At 43.0% G+C, this 20,243-nt stretch overlaps 1 protein-coding gene across 9 annotated transcripts in view; it reads left to right on the forward strand.

Moving 5' to 3' along the window:
- The first annotated feature begins 1,939 nt into the window (after positions 1-1,939).
- MAP4 (microtubule associated protein 4) overlaps positions 1,940-20,243 on the forward strand; it is a 156,909-nt gene continuing 138,605 nt past the window's right edge. For all 9 annotated transcript variants that reach the window (XM_055558141.1, XM_055558143.1, XM_055558144.1 and 6 more), the window contains exon 1: positions 1,940-2,091. The gene's annotated coding sequence lies outside the window, so the exon portion shown is untranslated. The remainder of the gene's footprint in view (positions 2,092-20,243) is intronic.

Here is a 20,243-nt window from a genome sequence, read left to right on the forward strand (position 1 = left end):
CTCTAGCAGTCATCAGTTCTGTGTATCTATGAACTTGTTTCTGTTTTTGCTTTGTTTCGTTTTTTTTAAATCCTATAGATAAGTTAAATCATATGGTATTCATCTTTCTCTGTCTTGATTCATTTAACAATACCCTCTGGGTCTGTTCCTGTTGCTGCAAATGACAAAATTTCATTTTTTCCTATGGCTGAGTAATATTCTATTGTATAAATATACTACACCTTCTTCATCCATTCATCTACTGATATGCACTTTCAATGAACATAGGGGTGCCTGTATCTTTTCAACTTCGTGTTTTTATTTTCTTTGGGTAAATACCCTCCCCCACTTATCCTTTTACTCACCCCCCCTTTTTTTTGGCAGCCTAGAAGGCATATGGGATCTTAGCTTCCCAACCAGGGATCAAACCTGCACCCCTTGATTGAAAGCACGGAATCTTAACCACTGGACTGCCAGGGAGGTCCCCATCCTTTTACTCTTAATCCCTTCATATATGTCTAGGCTCTTAACCCTCCTTTATAGTCATTATGATATTAATTGTAAACTCTGTAAGTGCTTGTTGTTAGGGACCAACATAAGCACTTTGCATATATTAACACATTTGATCCACATAACACTAATAAGGTAGGCACCACTATTATGCATTTTATAGTTGAGGAAACTGAGGTACAGAGAGATTATATATCTTCCACAAGCTCACAAGCTTGTAAGTAGCAGTGCTCAGGGAGTCCAGGTCAGAGTCCAGTTTTAACTACCTAAGTATGCTACCTCCAGGTCATCTTACCAGTAATTATGAGAGGCTGGTGATGTATTCTCTCATTTTTTATAAATAAGGCAACTGAAGCTTAACTGCTTTACTGTTACACATCTAGAAAGTATCAGGGCTGGACCTCTGGCTTTCAACCAAGTCACTGTTCTTTCTGGTAACCAGCCTGCTTCTAGAGGTTGAGTATATGGCCCCTAGTGCCTGGTTGACAGAGTTAAACCCCACTCTGTCAATTACTGGCTTGCTGACATTAGGTTAGTTCTGTGTTTGTTTTCTCATCTGTAAAATGAGAATGAGAACATGAAATACCAACCGTACAGAATTGTCGTGATGATTAAATGAGTTATTAGGTGTCGAGTGCCTGGAGCATAGTGAGCATTCAATAGGGTGTCAGCTATCACTTTTTAAGTTCTGAACCAGCATTACCCAACAGAAATACAATGTGAACCAAACAGTAATTCTAATTTTTTTCTAGTAGCCGCATTTTAAAAGTAGTAAAAAATAAGTAAGATTATTTTAAACATATTTTATTTGACCAAAGATATCCCAAACTGCAATCAATTTTCTAACGACCCGCATTGTGATCAATTTAAACTTAAGAATGAGCTAAGCCTCGAAATTTCGGTGTGTATTCTATACTTTATAGCACATCTCAGCTTTGACCAGCCACGTCACTTAGGACTGGTGGCAGAGCAGCCCATGAGAGGCCCCCCACAGTCGCGTCCTCATCCCGCTACAGTTCTTTACCGCGACCAGCTGGCCGGCGCCCCGGCCCCGCCCCGCGCCCCTCCCAGGTTACGTCATAGAACCCACAGGCCCTGCCGGCGGGGAGACCCGGGCCCGGCCGCGTGTGCCGGGCCGCTTGCATCTTCCCCTTTCCCAGCACTCAGATTCTAAAAGGAAGGGAAGACCAGCACACAGAGCAGCGGGGGAGGTCGGTCGGTCCTCCCGCCGCCCAGGCAGCAGCAGGAGCAGCAGCGGGCGGGCGGGAGACAGGCGTCTGAAGCCCCCTCACGTATCTCGCCCGCCACTGCCCTCCTCCGCTTGGCCGCTACCCCGCCTAGGTCGAGGCGGCGGGGCCGGCCTCTATTGGTCCGCCGCGGCCCTCCGCCCGCCCCCTTGCCCCGCTTATTGGCCAAAGCCGCCGCGCCCGCGGGATAGGCGGCAGCGGCGCTCCTCCCTCTCGCCGGCCCTCAAGAGGGCGACGAGGAAGCGGCCGCCTCCCTGCGTCCCGCCCCTCGGGCTCGCTTGCTAGCTCCCGGCTCCTCCCGGCCCTCTCCCGGCTCCCTCCGGCTCCGGCTCCGGCGCGGCGGCGGCGGCGGCGGGTAGGTGCAGCGGCAGGCGGGGCCCGATCGGAGGGGCGGCTTCCTCACTGTCCCCGGAACTGCTCGAGCCTCCCCCGTGATCTCCCGGGACCCCACCAGGCCCGCCCGAAGCGGAGAAGGGCGGTGGCCGCCGGCCTGCGGGACGCGGGGGCGGTCGGGCGAGGGGGGCCTGCGGGCGCGATCTTCCAAGTCTTGGAGGCACGATAAGGGGGCCCGCCGGGCGGGGCGGACCTCTTGGAGTCTGGAGCGACGGGGCTGAGCCGCACTTTTCAGGCGCGGGATTGGGGCTGAGCCGCGTGAGCGAGGGTCAGCTGCAGCCTGGGGCCCTGGGTGGGGCTCGGAGACACAGGAGAACTCAAAGGTCGTGCTGTGAAGCTTTTGAGGGTCAGTTGAAGTGGGGCGGAGGTGAGCCTCAGAGAAGGTGCTGGGCCAGGGAGTTGCGGGAGGAGGTAGGGGGTATTCGAGAGTACGTGGCCCCTGGCTGGGCTCTCCCGGCGCGCGCTGCCCTAGAACACTGTTTGGGGAGTAAGCATGTGTCTGGCTGCGGGAGTGCGCATGGGTCGCTCGCTGTAAAGCCCGCGGATGCGAGGATAGGACCTAGAGGGGAGTTAGAATTGTTACCCAAAACGGAGATTGTGATTTAGCACATGGGCCAGGTTGTCCACTAGTGTGTTGCTTGAGCTGTTCTTTGGAAAAATTACTCCTTGTGTGGGGGAAGTGTTAGGGTTTTTGCTTTCATCCTGGAATGGGTAAAGTGAATGCATTTAGTGCTTTGGGGAGGAGACAGGATTACGTTTAGCTTTGTGTTTTAGGACCCAGACCCAGAGTGAAACGTGCTTCTCAGGATAGTGTTACCCAGCTTTCTCCCGGGAACCCCCTCTTCTCCCCTCCCTCCTCGGTCCAGTTACAGTATTGCTCCCCAGGGCCTCTCGATTCCTTTTCCCTGGCTCCCTAGGATTGCTGTGTTTCTTGCTCTGTGTGTGTCCCGCCCATTTCCCTGCTGCTGCACTTTTGGCAACTGCCTCTGCTCTTTCCCAGGGATGGTTGTGGCATTGCATCAGGGGATATTTGTGCTTGTAATTTGCTCACTCAGCCCAGGAAGAGGGAGAATAGTATGCTGCAGAGATGGGGGCTGGGGGAGGGTGAGGTGGTGCCGTTCGCTGGGCTGGGCAGACAGAAATGGGTGTGGTGAGGGAATACAGCTGCTCTAGGCCTATAGGGTAACACTGCCCAGTCATCAGCTCAAAGAGATTCAGAGAGCGGCAGCAGCAGCTATTTTTGTAAATCAGTCCTGAATCCAAGCTGAGCACATGGATTTAGAGTGAACAGTTGTCATGCTCTAACTATTACGGGCTGGGTGTTTGGTCGACAACACTAGAGTTGCTAAGCGAGAGACTCCCTCTGTACAGTGCAGGGGGTTCTTTACTTGCAACGTTTTAACTTTGCTTTTTTCAACTCTCTTGTACAGGGCGTCTCTCTTCTGGGGGTGTCTTTTGAACTGTTGTGGTTTGACGGTCCATACTGCTGCTTTTTAAATGAAATGTTTTTACTTCAGTTATACACTTGCTTTCAAATATGGCTTCCGTAGAATAAAGCTCTCACTTCTTGAGTACTTGCTGTCTGCCAGGCACTAGTTGTTGGTGTTTATTTCTAGGTGAGGAAATTGAGACTGATGGAAATCAGAGGTCACACAGATTAAGTGGCATCCACACCAGGGTCCTTCTGACTCCCACACAGTAGTTCAGAAACTGTGGGTTCACACAGGGGTGATTCAAGCACTTGAGAATTTATTCGTGCAAAGTAATCTCACTGGAGAATGATAAGCCAGGTATCAATTTATTTACGTCCAAAGTTTTAAGTGCCATATGAACAACTGGCATTAATTACCTACAGGCCCAGGACACCTCCTTTGTTTCTGGGCAGGCAAATCAGTAATAAGAGTGGAGTTGATTATAGAATTGAAACTAAGAGCACTAGATGTTCTTAGGGAATGTTTTAATCAAGTTATAGAAGCCTAGTGGGTCAGCCTTCTTTCTGCATTGTGCTAACTCACATATTTACGTTGGACAGTGCTGGGGAGATTCTAACACATTTCCTCACTGCCTCAGGTTTTTTTTTTTTTTTTTTTAATAGGTACTTTTATTTACTTATTGTTGGGCAGGGACTTTTTCTAGTGGCGAGAGGGGGCTACTCCGTAGTTGCAGTGCACGAACTTCTCAATGAGTTGGCTTCTCTTGGTGCCTAACAGGGTCTCTAAGGTACTGGGGGTTTCAGCCTGTGGTACCCAGGCTCTAGAGTACAGGCTTATAGATGTGGTGCACAGGCTTAGTTGCTCTGTGGCATGTGGGATATTCCTGGATCAGGGATCAAGGATCTAACCTGAGTGTCCTGCCTATACAGGTGGATTCTTTACCACTGAGCCACCAAGGAAGCCTCTTCATTTTTTTAAGTCGTCTCTGCATATATTTGTCATCCCAGCATGTATTTACTTGAGTTAAAATCCCCAAATTTATAAATAAGTTTATATTACATATTTAAAAAGTCATTGTCCATTGTTTGGTAGCAGTGAGGGAAACACCTGGATTTTCTTAGGTTTACGTGGCATGACTTTATTTTTTTAGAGGGTACTAACTGGCTTTCAAGGGAGAGAGTGACAAGTTTGTCAAATGTTATCAGAGTGGCTTGAGAACAGGGAAAGATGCTTGCAGTTTTAATTTTGGGTGTAGAGTGGGGGTGGGTGGGGATGAGCTTTCCTTTGTGTGGCTTGAATCTTCCACCTACATCAAGATAGGTGGCTTAGTTTTAGAGATGTGGTTCCTATTGATCTTAGGGTCTTGTTCTTTTCTTCCCTGATCTTGTCTCTGAATTTGGTGATCCATCCTTTGGCTGTGTAAACTTTTGCTGTTGACACTTCAAATTTTTGGCGTCACTATTCTCCGTTTCCTGTTTATTTTAAAGTATTAATCATCACTTGTTGATATGTAGGTTTTATTTTTCCTTAAAAAGCAAGGACATCTGAAAGGAACATTTTGAAGTTGTCTTGATATAGTTCATATGATTTGCTCAATTTGAAAAGGAAGCTGAGTAGGTATCTCTGATTTCTTTGTCCGTCTAAAATGGCATTCTTAGAACCAGCTTGTGTGTATGTGTGCTCAGTCAGTCAGTCTTGCCCAGCTTTTTCTGACTTCATGGTCTATCACAAAGCTTCTGCATTGGCAGGCAGTTTCTTTACCTCTGTGCCACCTGGGGAGCCCCCTAGAACCAGCTTACTGTGACAGCCTTATTGCTTGGAGTGAGTGTGTTGAGAACAATTAGGGTCAAGAAAGGGGATCAAGCAAATATGTATTGTACCCACTGCCTCCAGTTTCTTGGTTTCTCCTTGCCTGTGACACTTGACACTTTTGAAGAGTAGTGATCATTTGCAGAGTGTTCCTGAATTTGAGTTTTCTGTTTCTTTTTTTTTTGTTATTTTGTTTTGTTTTCTCTTGATTAGTCTGAGATTAAGCATTTTAGGGAAGAATATCAGAGAGATAGTATGCCCTTCCTGTCACACATTTTGTATCAGATGATATCTGATATCAACATGGCTTATTGCTGATATTAACTTTAGTAACTTGATTTTAGTAACTTGGCTGCCTGGTTTTTTATAAAGTGACTCTTTTTCCGTTTCCTTACTTCATTTGTTAGAAGCTCGAAATGAGTCACCCAAGTCAAGCCCACACTCCAGGGCAAGGGAATTTAAGCTCCACCTCCTGAGTATCAAAGAATTTGTGAGCACATGTTAAAACCACCCCCAGTAATTAGTAAATATCTCTGAGAGGCTATACAGTGATCTGATTTTTTTTCTTAAAGTTCCATCCTCTAATGTCAGTGAAACTTGCCCACAGCAGCAGTTACTATGCTGTTCTACTGGTGATTTTCTGTTTCTCTCATTCCTCCTACATTTATTGTTTGGAATTCTTCTGTAAGAAAGATTTGTGCTTTTCCTCCCATTTACTTAATTTAATCATTTAGTGTGGATTCATGAATATTTTTCCCCCTTTGGGTTGTATTTCATTGTATAAATCCTTCTAGCTCTGACCATTTGGCACCTATGTTCTTTTGACGTGTCCCCCTCCTACCCTGTCCCCCCCTTTTTTTTTGAGCACATTTTTACTTTCTGATATCACAGATGCCCCAGTCTGATCTTGTATTTTCTCTGCCTTAGTCCTAGAATCAACCATTTCTCCTGGTTTCTTTTATTGGAGAAAAATATTTAGAAACCAAGATCTGGTTTCTAAATGAACTGGGTGTTCATTTACTCATTGCTACTGGGATATTACTGCTTCTTGACAGTCTTAGGGAACAGAGTTAGGAAATATATTTATGTATACTGACCCAGGTATACACATCTGATTTTTTTTTTAGCCACCCCTCACGGAGTATTAGTTCCCTGACCGGAGGTTGAACCTGTGCCTTCAACAGTGAAACGACAGAGTCCTAAGCCCTGGACCACCAGGGAATTCCCTACATATACCTGCTTCTGTATCTATCTGTATATAAATAGAAACATGGATTCATGCCGCTCTCTCTGACTCTAATCCAGCATCACAGAGTTCATTGTGGCATTCCCCTCCTTGCTTATTTGTAATTTCTTTCTCTGACAGTGAGATACTTAGTTCTTATTATTTATAATAGATTTACTTACTAGTTCAACCCTAATATATGTGTAAAGTAGGAAAGTACAGGGTTTTCTTTTAGTGTTTCTTTTTTTTTAAATTTAACTTTTAACTGGAATATAGTTGATTTACAATATTGTGTTATATTGTACACATATTTCAGGTGGAAAGTACAGTTTTAATTATCACCTAAGGTAAATTCCAAAGCATCTTGCAGTTAACCGATTTAAATTATATTCCTATAATATTGGTATTTTAAATTACTTTTTTTCAGTTTCACTGGAGAGATGAAATCATTTGCCCCTGGCCAAACAGGGAATGAGCGACTTTAGCTGAAGTTGGTGACCCATTCTCACTCCCAATGATAAGCTTAATCCCAAGCAAAGCAATCTCTTCATAGCAAGTATCTTGACTACCTTTGTCCCTTCTTGGTGGGATTGTTCTTTTAATTAACAAAGTTCCTGGGTTTTATTTTTATTTTTAAAATTTTAAACTTTGCGAGTGTTGAGAGCAACAACATTTACTTTACTGGACTTCTTTCTATTTGCAGAGTCATAGACTTGGAAGAGATCTTAGAGATAATCTAATGCAGCTTTCCACACAGTACAAGCGAATCCTCCAGCCCTTTCTTTTCAGAAGTACTCCCCTAGATAGGGATTTCACAGCTGGTGGCTATCAATTCCAGGTTTGCAAAATTTGTCATTTTAGGAAGACTTCCTTGATAATGATCTCAGAGGTGCCTCCCTGTAGTTTTTATTTATTGGTTCTACTTTTGCTCTCTACAATTATCCCCTGTAGATCCAGTGTCCACTTTACAACTACTCAGTGACAAGTTATTTTGTCCTACTTAAATTTTTTCTTTTCCAGACTAAACAGTTTCTTCCTTCTAGCCACGTCTTCTGAAATGTGCTATCTAAACTTTTTACCATGTTGGGCATTATCCTGTGGACATGCTGCAGTTTGTCACATATGTTCTGTCCTCCTGGTGGGTCAGATGATTCAATTTTGGGAGACCCAGTTTCTATCCCTAGGTGGGGAAGATACCCTGGAGAAGGGAATGGCAATTCATTCCCTATTCTTCCCTGGAGAATTCTATGGACAGAGGAGTCTTGTGCACTAGAGTACTTGGGGTCAAAGAGAGTCCTGACACAACTAAGCCACTAACAACACACACAGATACTACTGTATTAGGCCTTGGAGGTAAAGTGGTTAAGGAATTAAAAATGATCCCTGCCCTTAGGTAGCTTAGTATCCATCAGTGCTGCTGCAGAATAAATTAGGTTCTTTTTTCTTCCAATATCCACTTTTTTTCAGTGTTAGTTTATACTTGTCTGGTAGTAAGTGCATCTCTAGGTCTTTTTTTCTCTAGAGCTGCTGTTAACCAGTGTTTGTCCTTGGTTGGTTTCTTGAAACTATGTATAGGACTTCTTTACACTCCTGTAAGTGAAGTCGCTCAGTTGTGTCCAGCTCTTTGCGACCTTATGGACTGTAGCCTACCACATTCCTCTGTCCATGGGATTTTCCAGGCAAGAGTACTGGAGAGGGTTGCCATTTCCTTCTCCAGAGGATCTTCCCGTCCCAGGGATCAAACCTGGGTCTCCTGCATCGTAGGCAGACACTTTATACCATCTGACCCACCAGTACACTCATATCCTTTCTGTAATTCCTGACTTCTCTCCATTGTTCCGAAGGGGACCTTTTGAATCCTGATTCCATTCTCTTTGCTTTATTTATCCTTTCTATGTCTATAACTTTGATATGTTCTTTCTTTATTTTTATTTGAATAGATTAATATTCAGCTAGAGAATTTCAAGATCAGATCCTCAAGTGAAGTGAAAGTCACTCAGTCGTGTATGACTTTGTGACCCCATGGACTATACAGTCCATGGAATTCTCCAGGCCAGAATACTGGAGTGAGTAGCTGCTCCCTTCTCTAGGGGATTTTCCTGACCCAGGGATTGAACCCAGGTCTCCCTCATTGCAGGTGGATTCTTTACCAACTGAACTACAAGGGAAGCTCTAGTAGTACGTAATTAGAAACAAAACTTAATGTTTATTTTCTCTTTACTTCTGACTTTATTACTTAAGTATTAAAGTATTTCCAAAAGACATCTTGTTTCTTATTTTCTGCTATAGTTTGTGTGCAAAATTGTAATTGAAATATTTTACATCTTACTACTCTAAAGGCACAGCTAGTTTCCTTCAAACAGTAGTTACTGATTATTGATTGAAGTTAGTTTATAAGGTTTTTTTTTATTATGACAAAGTATAGATTCTGACTTATAAATGACTCACATATAAAACAGTTACAGCCTCTCTCTCATCCTTCACCCCACCCCCACCCCACATATGTTGAGACTGTCATGAAAAAACTTAAAAAGCTTTTACAGAAGATTATTCAGAGAAGGCAATGGCACCCCACTCCAGTACTCTTGCCTGGAAAATCCCGTGGTCAGAGGAGCCTGGTGGGCTGCAGTCCATGGGGTCTCGAAGAGTCAGACACGACTGAGCGACTTCACTTTCACTTTTCACTTTCATGCATTGGAGAAGGAACTGGCAACCCACTGCAGTATTCTTGCCTGGAGAATCCCAGGGACGGGGGAGCCTGGTGGGCTGCCTGCCGTCTATGGAGTCACACAGAGTCAGACACGACTGAAGCAACTTAGCAGCATACTATATTCTTAAAAAGGAAAAAAAATGGAAAAATTTAGGGGAGATTGGGGATAGGTGGTGAGTACAGAGACCCTTAAGAAAACGTTTGCTTCATTAAAGTTGTTGTTATTAAACTGTCTGAAATTCTTAGATATCATTTTGCTGTTGTTAAACTGTCTGAAATTCTATGATATCTTTTTTTTTTTTTTGCTGTTGTTAAATTGTCTGAACTTCTCAGATATTTAGATTATAACCCATTTTCTCTTTTAGGAATATAAATACACAGGCAGATTCTAGACAGCTCTCAATTGTTTTCTTATAGGTAGAACATATTGGAGAAATGTGTATTCAGATCCTTCATCCATTTTAAATTAGGTTATTTGTTTTTAATCCATGAACTTTAAGAGTTCTTTATGTATTCTAGATACAAATCCTTTTATCAGATATATGTGTTATAGTATGGCAGTATTAGCACTGAGCCAGGTGTCAAAAGACAAGAGTTTAGGTCCCAAATCTATCACAAAAGAGTTCTGAAGTCTGGGGCAACTCAGTGGACCTTTTTATGTACAGGATCAGGGTGCTGATCATACCCATCAACAGGCTTGTTGTGAGAATTAAGAGATACGTGAATGGGGAAGGCTCCCTTTAAAATGCTAGTGCGATACTGCCTAGTGGTCCAGGTAAAACTATAATCCTGGTTGATGTGGAATTGGTGGCGTTTTGGTGTTTTCAGTGGGAACTGCATTGCCTCTAAAAGCTTCATTTTACCATATATATGGTAAATTGGCTGTGAAACGATGAAATTCATAGACTCATGAAACTACTGTGAGGCCCGGAATAATTGTCTTCTTTGAGGTCACATACCACAAAGCTGAGTCAGGACTTGAACTTTAATTTCTAGCATTCTTTTTACTATGTTCTGTTTAATAGCACAGATCCTTCTGAATCTTCTTTGCACATAGCACTTGATAAGTGCTGGGGGTGATTTTGGGTGTGTGTGGTGTGTTTGTGTGTAGATACATGCTTTTATTTTTTGAGCGGGTAACAATGAAAGTGGATTGGCTGGTTTGGAAGGTAGGTGTATATTTAACCTTTTAAGAAAATGTCCTGCAAATAGCTTCCTTATTACCTTCTTTCTAGATTCCATATATATGTGTTCAGTTCAGTTGCTCAGTCATGTCCAACTCTTTGCAACCCTATGGACTGCTGCACACCAGGCCTCCCTGTCCATCACCAACTCCCGGAGTTTACCCAAACTCGTCCACTGAGTCAGTGATGCTATCCAACCATCTTATCCTCTGTCGTCCCCTTCTCCTCCCACCTTCAATCTTTCCCAGCATCAGGATGTTTACAAATGAGACAGCTCTTCGCATCAGGTGGCCAAAGTATTGGAGTTTCAGCTTCAACATCAGTCCTTCCAATGAACACTCAGGACGGATCTCCTTTAGGATTGATTGGTTGGATCTCCTTGCAGTCCAAGGAACTCTCAAGAGTCTTCTCCAGCACCATGATTCAAAAGCATCAATTCCTCGGTGCTCAGCTTTCTTTATAGTCCAATGCTCACATCCATACATGACTACTGGAAAAACCATAGCCTTGACTAGATGGAAGTTTGTTGGCAAAGTAATGTCACTGCTTTTGAATATGCTGTGTAGGTTGGTCATAACTTTCTTTCCAAGGAGTAAGCGTCTTTTCATGGCTGCAGTCACCATCTGCAGTGATTTTGGAACCCACAAAAGTAAAGACAGCCACTGTTTCTACTGTTTCCCCATCTATTTCCCATAAAGTGATGGGACCGGATGCCATGATCTTCGTTTTCTGAATGTTGGGCTTTAAGCCAACTTTTTCACTCTCCTCTTTCACTTTCATCAAGAGGCTTTTGAGATCCTCTTCACTTTCTGCCATAAGGGTGGTGTCATCTGCATATCTGACGTTATTGATATTTTTCCCGGCAGTCTTGATTCCAGCTTGTGCTTCATCCAGGTCGGCGTTTCTCATGATGTACTCTGCGTGTAAGTTAAGTAAGCACGGTGACAATATACAGCCTGGATGTACTCCCTTTTCCTATTTGGAACCAGTCTGTTGTTCCATGTCCAGTTCTAACTGTTGCTTCCTGACCTGCTTACAGATTTCTCAAGAGGCAGGTCAGGTGGTCTGGTATTCCCATCTCTTGAAGAATTTTCCACAGTTTGTTGTGGTCCACACAGTCAAAGGCTTTGGTATAGTCAATAAAGCAGAAATCAATGTTTTTCTGGAACTGTCTTGCTTTTTTGATGATCCAGTGGATGTTGGCAATTTGATCTCTGGTTCTTCTGCCTTTTCTAAAACCAGCCTGAACATCTGGAAGTTCCTGGTTCACATATTGGTGAACCCTGGTTGGAGAATTTTGAGCATTACTTTACTAGTGTGTGAGATGAGTGCAATTGTGCAGTAATTTGAGCATTCTTTGGTGTTGCCTTTCTTTGGGATTGGAATGAAAACTGACCTTTTCCAGTCCTGTGGCCACTGCTGAGTTTTCCAAATTTGCTGGCATATTGAGTGCAGTACTTTCACAGCATCATCTTCCAGGATTTGAAATAGCTCAACTGGAATTCCATCACCTCCACTAGCTTTGTTCGTAGTGATGCTTTCTAAGGCCCACTTGACTTCACATTCCAGGACGTCTGGCTCTAGGTGAGTGACCACACCATCGTGATTATCTGGGTCATGAAGATCTTTTGTGTACAGTTCTTCTGTGTATTCTTGCCACTTCTTCTTAATATCTTCTGCTTCTGTTAGGTCCATACCATTTCTGTCCTTTATTGAGCCCGTCTTTGCATGAAATGTTCCCTTGGTATCTCTAATTTTCTTGAAGAGATCTCTAGTCTTTCCATTCTATTGTTTTCCTGTTTCTTTGCACTGATCACCAAGGAAGGCTTTCTTATCTCTCCTTGCTATTCTTTGGAACTCTGCATTCATATGGGTATATCTTTCCTTTTCTCCTTTGCCTTTAGCGTCTCTTCTTTTCTCAGCTATTTGTAAGGCCTCCTCAGACAGCCATTTTGCTTTTTTGCATTTCTTTTTCTTGAAGATGGTCTTGGTCCCTGTATCCTGTACAATGTCACAAACCTCTGTCCATAGTTCATCAGGCACTCTATCAGATCTAGTCCCTTAAATCTATTTCTCACTTTCACTGTATAATCATAAGGGATTTGATTTAGGTCATACCTGAATGGTCTAGTGATTTTCCCTACTTCCTTCAATTTAAGTCTGAATTTGGCAATAAGGAGTTCATGACCTGAGCCACAGTCAGCTCCCAGTCTTGCTTTTGCTGACTGTATAGAGCTTCTCCATCTTTGGCTGCAAGGAATATAATCAGTCTGATTTCCTTGTTGACCATCTGGTGATATCCATGTGTAAAGTTTTTTCTTGTGTTGTTGGAAAAGGGTGTTTGCTATGACCACTAGACCATTCAGGTATGACCTAAATCAAATCCCTTATGATTATACAGTGGAAGTGAGAAATAGATTTAAGGGACTAAATCTGATAGAGTGCCTGATGAACTATGGACAGAGGTTTGTGACATTGTACAGGATACATTGCGTTCTCTTGGCAAAACTCTATTAGCCTTTGTTCTGGTTCATTCCGTATTCCAAGGCCTAATTTGCCTGTTATCCCAGGTGTTTCTTGACTTTCTACTTTTGCATTCCAGTCCCCTGTAATGAAAAGGACATCTTTTTTGGGTGTTAGTTCTAAAAGGTCTTGTAGGTCTTCAGCTTCTTCAGTGCTACTGGTTGGGGCATATACTTGGATTACTGTGATATTGAATGGTTTGCCTTGGAAATGAACAGAGATCATTCTGTCATTTTTGAGATTGCATCCAAGTACTGCATTTCGGACTCTTGTTGATCATGATGGCTACTCATTTTTTCTAAGGGATTCCTGCCCACAATAGTAGATATAATGGTCATCTGAGTTAAATTCACCCATTCCAGTCCATTTTAGTTCGCTGATTCCTAGAATGTCGACGTTCACTCTTGCCATCTCCTTTTGACCACTTTCAATTTGCCCTGATTCATGGACCTGACATTTCAGGTTCCTATGCAATATTGCTCTTTACAGCATCGGACTTTACTTCCATCACCAGTCACATCCACAACTGGGTATTGTTTTTGCCTTGGCTCCATCCCTTCATTCTTTCTGGAGTTATTTCTCCACTGATCTCCAGTAGCATATTGGGCACCTACTGACCTGGAGTTCCTCATTCAGTATCCTATCATTTTTTTTTCATACTGTTCATGGGGTTCTCAAGGCAAGAATACTGAAGTGGTTTGCCATTCCCTTCTCCAGTGGACCACATTCTGTCAGACCTCTTCATTATGACCCGCCCTTCTTGGGTGGCCCCACGCGGCATGGCTAGACATGGCTGTGGTCCGTGTGATTAGATTGACTAGTTTTCTGTGATTATGGTTTCAGTGTGTCTGCCCTCTGATGCCCTCTCGCAACACCTACGGTCTTACTTGGGTTTCTCTTACCTTGGACGTGGGGTGTCTCTTCACGGCTACCTCCAGCAAAGCACAGCTGCTGCTCCTTACCTTGGACGAAGGGTATCTCCTCCCGTCTGCCCCTCCTGACCTTGAACGTGGAGTAGCTCTTCTTGGCCCTCCTGTGCCCACGCAGCCACCGCTCCTTGGACGTGGGGTTGCTCCTCTTGGCTGCTGCCCCTGACCTCGGGTGTGGGGTAGCTCCTCCCGGTAGCAGCCTGGCACTCTTGCCCCTATTCCATCATAGAGCCTGGACTTCCCTGGTGGCTCAGACAGTAAAGCGTTTTCCTACAATGCAGGAGACCCAGGGTTAATCCCTGGATCGGGAAGATCTCCTGGAGAAAAAATGGCAACCCACTCCAGTATTCTTGCATGGAAAACCCCATGGATGGAGGAGCCTGGTAGGCTACAGTCCATGGGGTCACAGAGTCAGCCACGGCTGAGCGACTTCACCTTCACCTTCACTAATCATAAAGTCAGCTGATGTTGCACCTAGATTTTCAGATCAGGTGTTCATGCAGGGGAACTTAGTCAGAAAAGACGATTGTTTTATTGTTTTTAAATGAAGTGACAACACAGGTCCCTGTATACATTTTTTTCCTTTAATTAATGAATTGCTTGGATCTTTTTAGTAAAATTTGAGACTTTCTTGTTATTGAATGACAGTTTTGTCAGATAAAGGGTCTTCAGTTCAGCCGCTCAGTTGTGTCCAACTTTTGCGATCCCATGAGCTGCAGCACGCCAGGCATCCCTGTCCAACATCAACTCCTGGAGCCCACCCAAAGGGTCTTCCCTGTAGCTTAAATAGTAAAGAATCTTCTTGCAGTACAGGAGACCGGGGTTTGATCCCTGGGTCGGGAAGATCCTCTGGAGAAGGGAATGGCAATCCCCAGTATTCTTGCCAGGAGAATCCCATGGACAGAGTAGCCTCGTTGGCTACAGTCCGTGGGAGCACAAAGAGACACGACTGAGAGACTAATGCTACGCTTTGTCAGGTAAAAAGGGCTGTGTTCATACGTAATAGAAACGGTCACAAATTATGACAGTTAATCTTAAAAACAGACCAATAAATCGATTGAGAGGTGAGTTGTTGGAACAATAAATAACGACTTCAATCATAAAGCTAGCACACTAAAAAGATGGCAGACTAACATCTCAAAAAACTATCTTCTGGGCTTCCCTGGTTGCTCAGTGGTAAAGAATTGGCTGGCCAATGCAGGAGACATGGGTTTGATCCCCGATCTGGCAAGACCCCATGTGCCCTGGAGCAACGAAGCCTGTGCGCCACAACTACTGAAGCCCCGGCTCCCTAAAGCCCGCACTCTGCAGCAAGAGAAGCCACTACAAGGAGAAGCCTGGGCACTGCAAATGGAGATTAACCCCGACTCACCTCAGCTAGAGAAAAGCCTGCACAGCAACAAAGACCCAACACAGCCAATAAATAAAATTATATATTGAAAAACCCATCTTCCCTCAGTCTGAATTTGGACTCCTTTTGTATACAGGAGAGGGAGGGGCCGTCTGGGCACTGACCAATGGCTGAGCAGAACCACTAAGGGTTGTTGGTTGATAGTCGCTGACTAACGGTTGCTTGCTTGGGGGAGGAGCCCACTGGGCACTGACCAATGGCTGAGGAGAACCACTAACGGTCGCGGGTTGACAGTTGCTCACTAACGGTTGCTGGCTTGGGGGAGGTGCTCATTGTGGCACCAACCAATGGCTGAGCAGGACCACTAACGGTTGCTGGTTGACAGTTGCTCACTAACGGCTGCTCCGGCAGCTATCAATGTGTGCACTGGCCTTGATGCCGCTTTACTCGGAGCAGAAAGATGGGACACCAGAAAGTGACCAGGACGTCTAGCCCTCAGTGGAGCTAGGCTTGCAGATGGTGGAGACCTTGGTGGCCTTGCAGAGGCAGTTGACATGCCCATTAGTGGGATCACTGAGATGGCTGGTTCAGCCTGCGACTGGCCTCACTCCTCAGCTGATGACTGATGAGGTAGCCTGGGAGCTGTTGTCCCCAGAGCGGGCAGGCCTGGTGAGCTAGTTGTGGCCACATGCAGGAGAGGTGCTGCAGAGCTGCCCCTGCCCTGCCTTAATGGAGCACGGTCTGGCCTCAGCGATGGAGGAAGGGCCCCTCACACTTCAGGTTCGCGCTGGGGAGGCCGCTATTACTGGATACATGGTATTTATGTGTGCTGCTTGGTTTGTAAAGAATCTCTGCTATATGGTAATTTCAGATTTCATGCATAGAACTTTTTTTTTCAGTTGAGGTTTATATTTAATTTTTTTATTATAGCTGATTTATAATGTGTTTGCTTTCAGTGTACAGCAAAGTAATTTAGTTATACATATATATTCTTTTTCATATTCTTTTCCATCATGGTTTAGACAGGATATTGAATATAGTTCCCTGTGCTGTACAGCAGAATCTTGCTGTTTATCTGTTTTATATGTAGTAGTATGTATCTGCTAATCTCAAACTCCTAATTGATTCCTCCCTCACCCTCTTCCCCTTTGGTAACCGTAAGTTTGTTTTCAATGTGAGTCTGTTTCTGTTTTGTAAATAAGTTCATTTGTGTCATATTTTAGATTCCACATATAAGTGATATCAGTTTATCAGTTACTGTTCTTTTTGTGGAGAAATACCAGGATACTTTATTTTCTTGAAATCAGCTTTTTTCCTGTTACTGTTCTAAGATTGTTTTGTTTAAAACCAGTGAAATGGAACTGTTAGATTTTTAGGGGTCTTATTTTTGAAATGTTGATTATATTATTCAATCTAATTCAGTAAGTGGTTTTTTTTTTTTTTTTTTGACTGTGCCACGCAGCTTGCAGAATCTGTCTCCTGACCTGACTTGACCTGGTGGTGAAAGCCCAGAATTCTAACCACAAGGCCAAGAGGGAACTCTTGGCCTTTTTGAGTCTCTTATACGTTCTAGGTTCAGTTTAGGTTATTTGGGTATAAGACTGTGTGACTCAGATGGTAAAGAATCTTCCTGCAGTGCGGGAGACCTGGGTTTGATCCCTGCGTTGGGAAGATCCCCTGGTGAAGGGAATGGCAACCCACTCCAGTATTGTTTCTTGGAAAATCCCATGGACAGAGGAGCCTGGCAGGCAAAGAGTCGAACCCAACTGTGTAACTAACACTTTGACCTTCAAGTGCTGCCTTAAGAAGTCCATATATGTAGTGTATTTGTCAGTTTTTTGTATGGTTTTTGAATTCTGTTTTTTAATTAAACCTGTAACTTGGAGATATTGTCGATTCATGTAAGGTTGTAAGAAAACAATACAGAGAGATCTTTTGTACCCTCTGCCATAGTCAATCAATCAGTTCAGTCTCAGTCGTGTCTGACTCTTTGCGACCCCATGAATTGCAGCACACTAGGCCTCCCTGTCCATCACCAACTCCTGGAATTCACTCAAAATCACGTCCATCGAGTCGGTGATGCCATCCAGCCATCTCATCCTCTGTTGTCCCCTTCTCCTGCCCCCAATCCCTCCCAGCATCAGAGTCTTTTCCAATAAGTCAACTCTTCACATGAGGTGGCCAAAGTACTGGAGTTTCAGCTTTAGCATCAGTCCTTCCAAAGAACACCCAGGACTGATCCCCTTTAGAATGGACTGGTTGGATCTCCTTGCATTCCAAGGGACTCTCAAGAGTCTTCTCCAACACCACAGTTCAAAAGCATCAATTCTTCGGTGCTCAGCTTTCTTCACAGTCCAACTCTCACATCCATACATGACCACTGGGAAAACCATAGCCTTGACTACATGGACCTTTGTTGGCAAAGTAATGTCTCTGCTTTTGAATATGCTATCTAGGTTGGTCATAACTGGTTGGTCATAACTTTCCTCCCAAGGAGTAAGCATCTTTTAATTTCATGGCTGCAGTCACCATCTGCAGTGATTTTGGAGCCCCAAAAAATAAAGTCTGACACTGTTTCCACTGTTTGCCCATCTGTTTGCCATGAAGTGATGGGACCAGATGCCGTGATCTTCATTTTCTGAATGTTGAGCTTTAAGCCAACTTTTTCACTCTCCTCTTTCACTTTCATCAAGAGGCTTTTTAGTTCCTCTTCACTTTCTGCCATAAGGGTGGTGTCATCTGCATATCTGAGGTGATTGATATTTCTCCCAGCAATCTTGATTCCAGCTTGTGCTTCTTCCAGCCCAGCGTTTCTCATGATGTACTCTGCATAGAAGTTAAATAAGCAGGGTGACAATATACAGCCTTGACGTACTCCTTTTCCTATTTGGAACCAGTCTGTTGTTCCATGTCCAGTTCTAACTGTTGCTTCCTGACCTGCATACAGGTTTCTCAAGAGGCAGGTCAGGTGGTCTGGTATTCCCATCTCTTTCAGAATTTCCCACAGTTTATTGTGATCCACACAGTCACAGGCTTTGGCATAGTCAATAAAGCAGAAATAGATGTTTTTCTGGAACTCTCTTGCTTTTTTGATGCCCTAGTAGTATTTTGCAAAACCATATAACAAGGATATTGACATAGAAACAGTTAACAGTAAATGGTACAACCCCTCTGGAGAACAGTTTGGCAGTTTGCCCGAGAGTACAATTGCTGGGTCATATGGTAGTTGCATGTTTAGTTTTTAGAGAAATGCCATTTACATTGATATAATGTCGTGGCAGTCTGGGCTCTGCAAGTGGTCTTCACTGATACTGCAGTTCCTTCTTTACTTACTTGAGGGATGAAGTTCTGGATCCACTCCTTGGTCCCTGACTCCATCCTAGAGAGGGTTCCACCTTTGCCATATGGTAGTGTTGGGACTACTGTGTTTTCTCTGGTGTTTGGCTGGAGTGAAATGGTTATTGTCTGAAAGTTTTCTGTCTTGCTTAGCTGCCTCTTTCCTGGTCCTTGGGCTAAAGGGAGCAGAGATTTTTGGAGTTTTCCTTGTCTGTACTCTTAGGTGTTTATGGATCGCCAGGCTCGTCATTTCCAATATTGAGATATATTAGACAAAAAGAAAACCCAGGGAACTCATCACTTTTTTGTTCCTTAGATCCCAAGGTCCCTTGACATTCTACCTTCTTCTGTCCACCTTTCAAAGTCTTATGTTTGTTTTATATATGTATAATATCCAGGATTTTTAGTTGTAACTAATGGGAGGAGGAGGAAAAAGTAAATCTGTATTTTCCAAGAAGCATAAGTTTTTGTATTGTTTTAAAAATGATATTTATTTTTCTAAGAATGTATATTTAATGTAGAAAATTTAGAACATAAAAAATGAAAGAATAACAACACTTTGATATGTAATCTTTTAGCTGTTTTCTGTGGATATACATACTTATTTTTCTTCATACATAAAGTATGAACTGTTTATACTATTCAAGGACTTTCCACTTAACTATCATAAGTATCATTCCTTGTCAGTAAATGCTTGTGTATAATGACATTTTTTTGTGGTATCAGTTAAGTTGTAATGTGTATATTCAGGAGGTGATCCATATGTGTTAAGGTTAGGTTAAGTGCTTAAGAGAGAGTCCCCATACATTAAAAGGATGTACTGTTTCCCATGAATCTCAGTGTTTAGACATGGCTTTTTTACGAAAGGGAGTCTAAAGTAAACCAGATTTATCTATTAGTTTCAGAAACTCTGGGTGTATGGGTAGATACTTAGGTTTTAAAGTTTAAAAGTATCCACATGTCTTTATGAATGCTATTTTGATTGAAGTTCATAGTTTCCATTATGTCATAAGAGGGATCATTATACTTTTTAGGAGAAAATCAGAGATAATAATGGCTTTTTGTTTTTTCTTGGAGGAAATAGGAGATACCAGCAGTGTTTGTTTCAGTAAACCCTAGCATTAGTTTTCTGCTGGAGTTTGCAAAACATAAGCCAGAATGATTTTAATATTTTTCCATAGTGCAACTTTTTCTAATTGCTGTGCAATATACTTCCAGATGTTCATATTTATTGGGAAGTTCAGATTATTTCATAGATTGGGAATTTAATATTTGATGTCCAGATTCATGTAGCAGATCTAATTAAAAATTATTGTATTTCATTTTTTCATTTTCTATCTTTTTCTTAGTATCATGAATAATTGCACTATATATCAAACTGAAACCAATAATGATAAAATCACTTTACAGATAAGCATACATGTAGAAGTATATAGTATTTGGAATTGTTTTAATTTCTGTTTCTTAAATATGAAGGTGCATATGTCATAGTTTAGAAAGCTATTCTTTCAACCTAACATGGAGTCACTAATTAAACATAAAGCTGTAATGTTATTGCTTAATATTTTTGAAACTTCAAAAGTATCGCTTTACTTTTGCTTTTCCAAAAGTGAT

Source organism: Bubalus kerabau, chromosome 20, assembly GCF_029407905.1.
Source record: "Bubalus kerabau isolate K-KA32 ecotype Philippines breed swamp buffalo chromosome 20, PCC_UOA_SB_1v2, whole genome shotgun sequence".
Taxonomy (NCBI): domain Eukaryota; kingdom Metazoa; phylum Chordata; class Mammalia; order Artiodactyla; family Bovidae; genus Bubalus; species Bubalus kerabau.